Source organism: Apium graveolens, chromosome 2 (assembly GCF_009905375.1).
Source record: "Apium graveolens cultivar Ventura chromosome 2, ASM990537v1, whole genome shotgun sequence".
NCBI lineage: Eukaryota > Viridiplantae > Streptophyta > Magnoliopsida > Apiales > Apiaceae > Apium > Apium graveolens.
In genome coordinates this window covers 152,061,995-152,074,263 of record NC_133648.1, presented here as the reverse complement: position 1 = coordinate 152,074,263, position 12,269 = coordinate 152,061,995, and positions in this window count along the sequence as shown.

The following is a 12,269-nucleotide window of genomic DNA, read 5'->3' as shown; positions in this document are numbered from 1 at the left end:
ATATGAGCCTACTCATAATACTCATGAAAGTCTTGGTCAAAAGAAATGAACCAAGTTTGATATCTTAATGCGATGAAGTCGCAAAATATTCAGTATATATACATATATACTTTTCAAAATATTGGAAGTCCTCTTCCATGCATAATATACACAAAGTCCCAGTGTATAACTGTATATAAAAAAAATATCGTTGCAAGGTGATCTCATATATCTAACCTTGTCTCAACGTTTTTCTGAAAATCTTTGTCATTCATAAGACAATTATTAATTAGATATAAGTTTAAAAGATGAGGTTACCAAATACCCCAATATACTTATATCTTTCCCAATACTACTTGAACTACCACCGTTCAAGTTATAATCAGTTTCAAAAGTTCATCACATAGATGAGACTACAAGACAAGATTTGAATAGATTCAATCTTTGAAATATTATTGAATGAAATAAAGTTACGAGATACTTTATTTAGTCCCGATATATATATATCCACATATATATATCTCTTAAACATTTCCTGGAACCTCTGTTATGTAAAGTATGAACAGAGTTTGAAACATCCAATGAACTTTGGAAAGGAAAAGAATTTTGGCATAAACCCGATATCTCGCTGATCAGGCAAAGATACCAATAAGTAACCTTTTCTACTAGTAGATGGACGAATTCCCCACTGGTCATCACCCTGGTCATAATTAAGACCTATGCTGGACTGCCACTCAGCCACTTATGCATTTGATGGACTCCCACTGAGCCACTTACACAATAATAGACCGTACCCCGGCCTGTCGCTTATGCCGACTCAATGAGAGGGGCTTACTTCCCGAACGTTGGGCAAGTAATCAATTCATTTACCAAATCTGCAACCTTGTTGCGAATATAAAATACACCACAGAGCCGGATTCCCCAGGTTTTGAGCGAGTATTTAAATCCCCTTAAAAGGAAGATCTTAAATATAAAAATGAGTTTTGGGATCCGCTCTGACTTTTAAAAATCATTTTGAAGACTCGAAAACACTTTAAAGAGTGTTTGGAGTAAGGCTGATTTAATGAAGTAAATCAGTCCCCAGAATATTTTAGAAAATGACTGAATATTATTATTTTAATTAATATTCCCATAAAGAATAATCTTTATAAAAATAATTGAAGTAGAAGTTTTAAAACTTATACTTAAAACGAATATTAAATAACCAAAGATATACTTATATAAAAGTATTATCTTTATTTGAATAACCGAAAATAAGTTTGATTATTTACACCTTATTCTTTAATAAAATAAAGAATATACCTCAGCAAATAATCGGAGTCATAGATCCTCAAATGAATATTCAGATAATATTCAATAAATAAAATACGCTGAGTCATAATACCTCGAATGAATATTATAAATAATATTCATTAAATAAAATAAAGGAGTCATACATCCTCAAATGAATATTCAAATAATATTCAATAAATAAATAAAAGGAGTCATAAGTCCTCGAATGAATATTCAAATAATATTCAATAAATAATATAAAAGAGTCATAAGCCCTCGAATGATATTCGAAATAATATTCAATAATAAATAAAGTTTAAAGTTATCGAATAAACCTTATTCGATTAATAGTTTGGAAAACTATAACCATATATAAATAAATATATATATATATCCATATCCATATATATACAAAATCTACTCGGGATCCTCGACTCCCGGTTTTAGAAAATATTTTCACCTCTGGGTCCCTATACTAAGGGTATACGCAAATACCGCTTATCTCTAGCATAGGTATTATGCAACGAATAAGCATTTGAACCAACAGATATATATTTCAAGAATATGAAACAGGCATGCATATATACCATATCACATGCTGCAATATATCGCAACATTTGCTAATATAAACATCATGCATCTATCGTAAGATAATGCATATACATATATACATCACAACAACAGTATAACGGATAGAATACTTGCCTGAGCGACTGGGGTTACGAATGGCTCGAGATGAGTCTGGTAACCTATAAACAACAAGTAAGTTGGAATTAAACCAAAGTCACTTGTAAATCTATACTTTAACTAACTTAGACTCTAACGCTTATTCTGCGCTTACTGATTCGCTTAAGTCACTCGGGTACCCTCGGCTCCACCATTTTTAATAATTTAACCTTTACGAGTTTTAAAGCGATTCCTTCGCGAATGTCTTACCAACTGCCTAACACACTTACCATAAATGTTTCATACATTAATTAACCCTTTTTGGTCTTTAACCTATGTTTCAAAGTAAGGCGAGGGAAAAAGTTTCGTTCGCGAAACGCCGTTACTTGAAACGGTCGTTTCTCCTAAACCGTGCATCGGAATCGAACGAACTACATATCAAAACGAAGCTCGTAACATGAGCTACCTAAACATGGCAGTGGTCACAATCTAGCAGGGGGTCCTCGGGTCCTAATGTTATGCACAAAACAGTCTAAAGAAAATCGGACGTTACGACGGCTATGTTTACGCGATTACCAATATTTATACCACTCCAATTCTTTACCAATTCACTACAAACCACCCAACCATCATCAATACCTCAAACACAACTTATATCAAGGCAAGGTCAGTCCATAATCTCAAGGTTTTCCAACTTATTCAACCACAAACATGATCTACTAACCATAACTTAAGATTCATTAACCATTAACCAAGATTCATATCCAAAATCACCACAAATCCAACCAAACCATCTATCATACATGGATCTTGCTATTCATACATGGATATTTCTATATATACATTAATCCATCCATAAACTCATCAAAACTCAAAGTTCAAACTATAAGTTAAAGGTGAAAGTTGTTTATACCTCCTTGAAGCTTCCTAACACAACCCAAGAGCTTTGAATGCCTAAAAGAACCTTGATCCTTGCTTGTATAACCTTAATCTTTCATAAAAATTCAAGAAAACTAAAGTTATTTCTTGAAGGTTACTATTCACCATCTTCTTCCTTGATTTATAGAAAAAGATTGGCTTGGAATTAGAAGCTTAAACTTATAGGAAGTATGTAACTATCCATGGGGAAGCTTAGATAATTACCTTGCTAAATAGTAAGTGGTGGAGCTTGGATCTTCAAATTTTAAGAAATGGGCCGAGAGCTAGCTTGGGAAGAAGATATTTTTGTGTTTTGTTTGATGAAAATGAAATGATTTGCTTGGTTGGTTGATTTTTGTGTTGTTTTTGGTTAATGACTTAATTAACCTTGATTTTGTGTGGTTATAATTCAACCACACTTCCTTCCCTTCTATGTCATGCTTGTGTCACCTTGCACATGTCATTATGCTCCCACTTGTCCACACCTTGTGGTTTGATGATGTCACAATCCCTGGCTTCTTGTACAAGCTTGTCTCTTGGTCACTTATTTGTTTTACGGTTCGCTTATCTTTCGTTCTCGTTTATCGTTTGAGGGATCATACCCGGGATCTTATTACTTAGGTTCCCTTAACCTTTCTCAATATATTATATTCCTTTTATGATCCTCTCCTATAATCCTTTAATTTCAATCCTTTTTATCCTGTTACCTTATACTCAATTCTCTCCGTATCTTGTGGATTTCCGGGAAAAATCAAAGTGTTCGGAATTGGATTCTGACGATCTTTACATACACTTATATACCACATAGAGTACTAATAATATCCCATAAGATCAATAACAGAACCCCTACATAGCGTGGCATGAAAAGTTTTCTCGTTCAGCAAAAACACTATTCATAAGGGTTTCAAAATTTCTCAAAAATTGGGGTTATTACAACTCTAGCCCTTGGAGTCTCATTCACTGGTGGGGTAGATCCCATAATCCTCAATGCATTACTGATTGGGGCTAGTGTCTTGCAATCCCTGGCTATATGTCCTGGTTTTCCATATTTAAAACACGTAAATCCAATGGCTGGAACCTTCACTGCTGGATTCCGGATAGGCTGATCCTTATTTGTTGGCTCTCTTGCTGGCTCATTTCGGCACTCCCTTGAATAGTGCCCTTTCTGATTGCACTTGAAACAAACTACATTCAACTTATTACAAACTCCCCCATGCTTCTTCCCACATACTTGACAATCTAGAAAAGTTAATCTCAACTGATTTGGCTGATTCGTATTAACTGGACGGTTGCCCTGACTTCCGTCGCTTGCATTCTGTCTCCTGAAATTAAAATTCTTCCCTGGCTGAAACTTGCCCTTCTTAAAATTTGGAAACTTCCCTGGTTGTGACTGAACTTCATTCCTTTCAAATTTCCTTTTCTTGCTTTCTTTCTCGTTCTGTGACATCTCACTCTCTGTCTCTGCGATCATAGCCTTCTGTACAACTCCTGCATAGGTATCCAATTCAAAAATGGCTATCTTCCCTCTGATCCATTGTTTCAAACCTTGCTGGAATCTTTTAGCCTTCTTCCTGTCAGTATCCACATACGATGGCACATACCTTGACAATTCCTCAAACTTGCTCTCATAATCTATCACCGACATGTTTCCTTGCTTTAATTCTAAAAACTTCAACTCTATCTGATCCTGGACAAATTGAGGAAAATACTTTTCTAAAAATAATTCCTTAAACCTCTCCCAAGTAATAACATATGTACCTTCCAATGTCTTCACCATCTCCCACCAATAGGTGGCCTCATTCTTTAAATAGTAACTTGCAAACTCAACCTTCTGTTTGTCCTTTACTTTTACTAAGGCAAATGCCTTCTCTATCTCCTTTAACCAAACATTTGCTTCAATCGGTTCTAAGGAACCCTTTGAATTCTGGTGGGTTTACTGCCTGAAAAGTTTTGAAAGTTACCTGGAGATTGGTCTGTCTTTGTTGTTGTTGTGCCATGTGAACTGTTTGTTGGGCCAAGATTTGAAGAATCTGCACTATTGTTGGGTCTATGGGTCCTGGGTTTGCATTCTGGTTTGTATCATCTTGGTTGTTATTGTTGTTGTTGTTGGTTTCTTCATTTTGGGTGTTGGTGCGGGTATTTCTTCTGGGAGGCATTTTCAAGTAAAGAATCAAACAACTTATTTAGCTTTTAAATCAAATTCTTTGTAGAAAAGAAAAGTTTTGTAATACAGAAATATCTCCTTTTTGAAAACAGTTATAACTAAGTAAATTGCATGCTTCTTTACAGAATATAAACAGTTACGGAAAATAGGGTACATGGTATCACAAGGGTATAACTGGTGCAATAAATAAGGTAAAGTAAAACAGGTGCAGTAAAATGAATGACAATACTGGAAAGGAAAGGTGCTGATATATAGATTAAAAGTTTTGTGTAGTACAAACGTAATGACGCTTCGAAAGTAAAAGCAAAAAGGGTACAACAACCTACTCACTAGTCAGCATAGCTAGTCTATAAATAAAACTCAAAAGTCTACTAATACACACTAGACACTACTGTACATGCTACACAACCATAACAACACTGCTCAGCATCTCCATTTCTGGATCAGTGACTCAACTCCAAGGAAACTCTGGTCCTGCCAGTCTCTCAAAGTCCTCCATCACCTCAGTAGCCCAGCCCATTAGTACATCAGGACCTCTTCCAGGTAGTGTAGCTCCATGTAGCCTAGCCTCAAGTACCCTCCGTGTCACATGAATCTCCTCTCGAAGCTCCCTCACACCACGATCAACATCAGTAGTCCTAATAATATGCTGTAGCTCTCTGATCTAGGCCAACAAGGAATCACGCTCCAATAGAAGAGCCTCATACTGGTAGTAAGGAACTGGGGGCAATGTAGACTGGAATGGGGCACTCGCAAATGAATGCCTAGTGGAATCTGAATCAGCTGGTTGGGGTCCTCTAATAGGTGGCCTCATGCCTGGGGGTGGAATAGCTTGCAATGGTACGGGCTGCAACACAGGTGGAGGTAGTATAGCCAACACTGGTGGAACAACAGGACGTGGATCCGAAGACGGTCCTCCAACTGAAGGCTCTGAGTGATCAGCGCATACGGGGATAAAAGAGTCGGCCATCACTGTTATCTGAAATCTTATCATAATATAAGAATCTCGAACCACAACACGAATCATACTAATACCTGTTATACCGAAGCACTCAACCTCTCGACGTTCTATCTTTCTATTCATTACTTCTAATCCTAACCCTCTACCCATTCCCGTCAACCTAGGCTTGTGTCAGTGACTTATAACCTGTAGCTCTGATACCAAACCCGTGGCGCCCTCCAAACCCGGGTCAGAAGTTTGGGGTCCACACATACACACCTTATTAATAACCTGCTTATGCCAATGATAAAAATAATAATAATATGCAGTGACCCTACTTACCAACTACCACGGACCGCAACAGGTTAAAGTATGCACACAAGCCAAACATGCCTACTTATATTATAAACGTTCAAATCCCAGCTATTCCAAACTTAGAACTGAGTATTAAACATTATTACAAACTTTTACAAACTCAAATTATCCCAAAAGAAGCCTACTAGCTTAGCTCGATCAAGCTGAACCCCTAGCTCTCGCGCTGGACTACGGATCCTCGGTACCAACTGGTTCCTTTTTAACTGGAAAGAACATAAACAACATCGCACAAATGAGCTATCTAGCTCAGCAAGTCACAATGATAAAACTGAGAATAATGATCATCAGGTAAATATGGTTATGATATCAAGTGAACAATGGATTATGATTTAGAATTGGATATTATATTTTCATTTTAAAAACCAAGGTTAGGCTGCTGATCAGTCACGCACTAACCCCGAGCAAAGCACACAACACTGCTCTAACTACTGGATCCAAGGCACACATTGGCCTAACTTGACCATTATATGGTCTGACCACGAATCTGGTCCACAATTTTTATAAAAACAATCCAATTCTACCATAATAACAGAATAAGCAGTAATAAACAATAAACAGGATCATTAACAACATTGGACGTTCAATAATGAAAATGGTTTTAATCTGTGTAAAGATCAATATGGCGTTTCCAAAGCTTGGCTGTTAGATAATGAAAGAATTGGATAACAAAGGAATCAATATTTCAGGGTTCCAAGAATTTGATCTTTCAAAGCATAAGATACAATGGTTTGAATGTGTAAGCAATTTGGTTCAGTATTTAATATTTAGTTTGTATGTATTTATGGAGTAGTATCGTATATTTGAGGTTCGTATTTGGGTATACAACAATCAATGGTCTAGAAAGAATCAGGTTTATGGCTCAAGATCAATAACTAGAATCAAGGTTTAGGGTTCAGTGCTTCAAAGCACTCTCAATGTAAAACCACAATATCAATCAATACAATATCTCGAGAAAGTTCAGAACACTTGCCTGGTACTAGCTTACTACACTGCACTCGCTTCCAATCACAACCGTCTTATTCCTCAACAACCTGTTTCCCTTTCCTACGTCTTGCCTCTTCTGCTCACATATTATAAGCATCTATCAATATTTAACTCATACGATTCTATTCAACACATAATTCTATTTACCCTTCGTTTTACCCAAATCCGATTAATGGATTGAAAGTTACGCAATAAATAAGTAAATATCGAATACACAGACCGACAGTCAATCAACAAGTTCACATATAATATATAGCACGTCACATAATCAATAATATATCATTTATAAATAAGTCTCGGGTTATAAGCAAGCTTTCTGGTATTTAAAATGATTTTTAAAATATTTTTCAGAATTAAAACGTGTCGTTGGATCAATTTCGAAGCAGTAAATAGGGTTCGGTTGGCCAATTCTGGCTTCAAAACAATTTCATAATAATGATCGAGCCTTAAAAACAATTTAAAATAGTATTTTAAAGCTAGAAACTATTTTTTTGGAATTTTTAAATCATTTTTAAATAATTAAATCTAATTAAATAATTAATTAAAATCAATTAATAATTAATTAAGTCAATTAATCAATTAATTGACCAATTAATCAATTAAAAATTAACTGAAATTAATTAACTAATTAATTCAGATTTATTTTTGAATTAAAAATAATTTTTGGAATTAAAATAATAATTTTTAGAATTTTCAGAATTTAAAAACGATTTTTTACAATAAAAATAAATAAGAAATATGATTTTTGAATATTTTTAAAACAGGAATCCTAAATTTGCAAACTCTGGAAACTTCAGGGACCAAACTGCATCGTCCCCAAAAGTCCAGGTACCAAACTGCAATTTTACAACCCCCGTCGCCGGAAAATACATGGGTGGCCGGAGAACACGATTCTGGCACCCTCACCTCACCACAAGCTCCAGATCACATCTACAGACAACCAGGAACTTATTCATGCAATCAAATCATTCAAATAACCCCAGACTTGGCTGGAAATTGGCCAAGAACATCGCTGGTTTCCGGCGAACTTCGGAAATTTTCAAAACACAACTCCCTTCGATTCAGACATCCTCTGTTAACGAGCTATATACCAATCGATTGCAAATTTCATAGGGAACATAATCCACTATAAATCAACAGCTAATAACCCCTAAATGAAAAAGCCCCAAATTTCAATTGAAAACATTCATACGGGCTATAAACCCTAATTTCAAAATTCGAAAATCAAACTCAATTTTGAACATGTTATTGAACTCCAAATCAGACGTATGACATATGAAAATCATCAGGAAAACAAGCTCTACAACATGCAATCATCAAATCATACTAACAATCATCCGAACAAAAATTCATATTTTTAATAAAAATAATTTGAAAATAAATAAATTTTCAGATAATAAACCTTGATTTCTGCAGTGATTTGGAACACAGAATCTGATAGAACACCTCAAGACCTTTGGATTGAGTACTCGAGCTTTGAAAACAGAGATCAATAACACCTTCGTTTTGCTGTTTGATTCTTGGAAGATTATATGAATATAGGGTTTTTCTCTGGAAAATTATATAATTAACTGTCTGCAAATGATTTTGATACGAAATAAAATACGGGGAAAGGCTATTTATAATTACGGAAAATTAGTATCCCGTTGGATCATTCTGGATATAAAACGGTACGTTTATTTGTAAAAACTGATCCAAACGGTATCGGTTTTCGGGACAGTTATCCAGATCAATACAATTTGTACTGCGGTCTTGGTCTCAGCGCCTGGTTACACGTACTACGAGGTGATAATTGGGATAGTTTAATAAAAAGCTCCCGTTTATATTGATTTATCGAAACGAATATTGTATCGAAAATGTTGCGCCGGGACCCGCGCAAGACAAACCGTACACCGGTTTGAAAAAGTTGAAACATGGAATATGCTCGGAATATTACAATTAGGTTAGGAAGGAGTTCTCGGAATAGTTTGCGGTTCCAAAAATGTAACAACGGATGACGTCGGTTGGTTCCCGTTTTTATAAAATAGATTTTAAATACCCGGAAATAGATTTTATAAATTTCATATGATCCTTATAAATTCATAAATCAACATAAAAATAATTAGGAAGATATGACAATTATCTATATTTTATTTTGGACATATAAAAATTAAAATACTCAATTAATCATATTTTTAAACATCCAAACGCATTTAACAGTTAACAATTAGTTCACAGAATAGATACTGAACACATATATTAATTATTTATTAGCAAAAATAATTACACGATATATCCCGGATATTACATTCTTTCCTTAGAATGAAGAATTAAGAATTCCAATTTCACCTACAAGTCTAGTGAAATTTGATTCAATCTAAAGGTTTAGTAAAAATGTCAGCTAATTGTTTTTCTGTTAAATGAGCTCAATGATACCATTTGTAGCATGTTCTCTAATAAAATGGTACCTTACATCAATGTGCTTTGTTCTAGAATGATTAACTAGATTAGCTACTATAGATATTGCGCTAGTATTGTCACACATAATTGGAATTTTGTGTAACACTAGGCCATAGTCCATTAGCTGATTTCTAATCCAAAGCACTTGAGCACGACAACTTCCTGCAACTATGTATCCAGCCTCTACTGTAGAAGTTTACACAGATTGTTGTTTCTTGCTATACCAGGATACAAGTCTTTTTCCAAGAAATTGACAGTTTCCACTAGTACTCTTCCTGTCAACCCTGCATCCAGCAAAATCTGCATCTTTGTATCCAACAGCTTCAAAACTAGTTCCCTTAGGATACCATAATCCCAAGTTTGGAGTCTCCTTCAAGTATATGAAAATCCTCTTTACAGCCATCAAATGTGATTCTTTTGGATTGGCTTGAAATCTTGCACATAGACATGTTGCAAACATGATGTCTGGTCTGCTTGTAGTTAAGTAAAGCAATGATCCAATCATTCCTCCATAGCCTGAAATATCTACACTCTTGCCTTTCCTATCTTCATCCAACTTTGTTGCTGTAGACATAGGTGTAGAAGCAGGTGAACAATCAACCATACCAAACTTTTTCAATAAATCCTTGACATACTTAGTTTGGCTGATGAAGATCCCATCACTTCTTTGACGAACTTGAAGTCCAAGAAAGTAACTTAATTCCCCCATCATACTCATTTCATATTCACTTTGCATAAGCTTAGAAAATATCTGGAAAAACTTCTCATTTGTAGAACCAAAGATAATGTCATCCACATAGATCTGAACTAGGATCATATCATCACCATGATTTTTGTAGAAGAGAGTCTCGTCTATAGTCCCTCTCGTAAAACCATGTTTAAGTAGAGATTCTGACAATATATCATACCAAGCTCTAGGTGCATGCTTTAGTCCGTCTAGAGCCTTGAGTAACTTGTACACAAAATCTGGAAATTCTGGATCTTCAAAGCCAGGTGGTTGTTGCACATGAACTTCTTCTTCTAACTCACCATTTAGGAAGGCACTCTTAACATCCATTTGATACACTTTGAAATTTGAATGTGCAGCAAATGCTAGAAAGATTCTTATTACTTCAAGTCTCTTAACTCAAAAAACAGTTTCATCATAATCAATTTCTTCCTTCTGTGAGTAGCCTTTTGCAACCAACCTTGCTTTGTTTCTGGTAACCACACCATTTTCATCCATCTTGTTCCTGAACACCCATTTTGTTCCAATTACACTTCTATTGTTTGGTGTAGGAACTAACTCCCAAACTTTGTTCCTTTCAAACTGATTAAGCTCCTCTTGCATTGCAGATATCCAATCAGGATCCATTAGAGCTTCTTCAGTTTTCTTAGGCTCTACTTGAGACAGAAAGCATGCAAGTAGGCACTCATTAGCAGTTGCACTTCTAGTTCTCACACCAGCAGTAGGATCATCAATAATTGCTTCTCTAGTATGACTTCTATCCCACTTCCTTGTGTGAGTTTGTTGAATTGTGCCTTCATTATTTTCTTCATCATTGGTATGATTTGTAGATCTTTCTTCTCTTTATCCCCCTGAGTTTGTGCTATCAAATTCAGGTGTTTGAGATGGTCTTCCATTCCCATGATTTTCCTGTTCAGTAGTCTCTTCATTCAACATCTGTTGTACATTGACTTCATCTTCACCATCAGAATCACTATCAATATTGAGGTTTTCAAATGCAAGGGCTTCGGCTTCATTATCATTTAGGTATGCCAAGCCTGGACACTTGTCATCATCAAAAGTCACATCTATACTTTTCATAATCCTCTTTTGATCAATCACATAGACTTTGTAGGAAGTTCTCTCCAATGAATATCCCAGAAAAATTGCTTCAGAAAATTTTGAGTCAAATTTTCCCACATATTCAAAGTTGTCTTTTAAAATATAACACTTGCTTCCAAACACATAAAAATTCTTTACATTAGGCTTTCTCTTAGACATGATTGAGTAAGGTGATTTTCCATGAGCCTTGTTAATGAGATATATGTTTTGAGTATAGCATGCAGTGTTAATAGCCTCTTCCCAGAAACTTGTTGGCAACTTGGCATCTTGCAACATTGTTCTAGCAGCTTCAACAAATGTCCTGTTCTTTCTTTCAACTACTCCATTTTGTTGAGGTGTTCTAGCAACTGAGAATTCTTGAACAAAGCCTTTGTTTTTGCAGAATTCACTCAATGTTGCATTCCTGAATTCTGTTCCATTATCATTTCTCAATCTCTTTACACAATTATGATCTTCATCCTATTTTTCTATCTTCTTGATGTGCTCAATTGTGATGTGTGGAGTCTCATCTTTAGTGTAATAACCCCAATTTTTGGAAATTTTTGAAACCCTTATGAATAGTGATTTTGCAGATTCTGCTGAATGAGAAAACTTTTCATGCCACACTATATAGGGGTTCTGTTATGGATCAACTGAGATTTTATTAGTACTCTATATGGTATATAAGTGTATGTAAAGATCGTCAGAATCCAATTCCGAACACT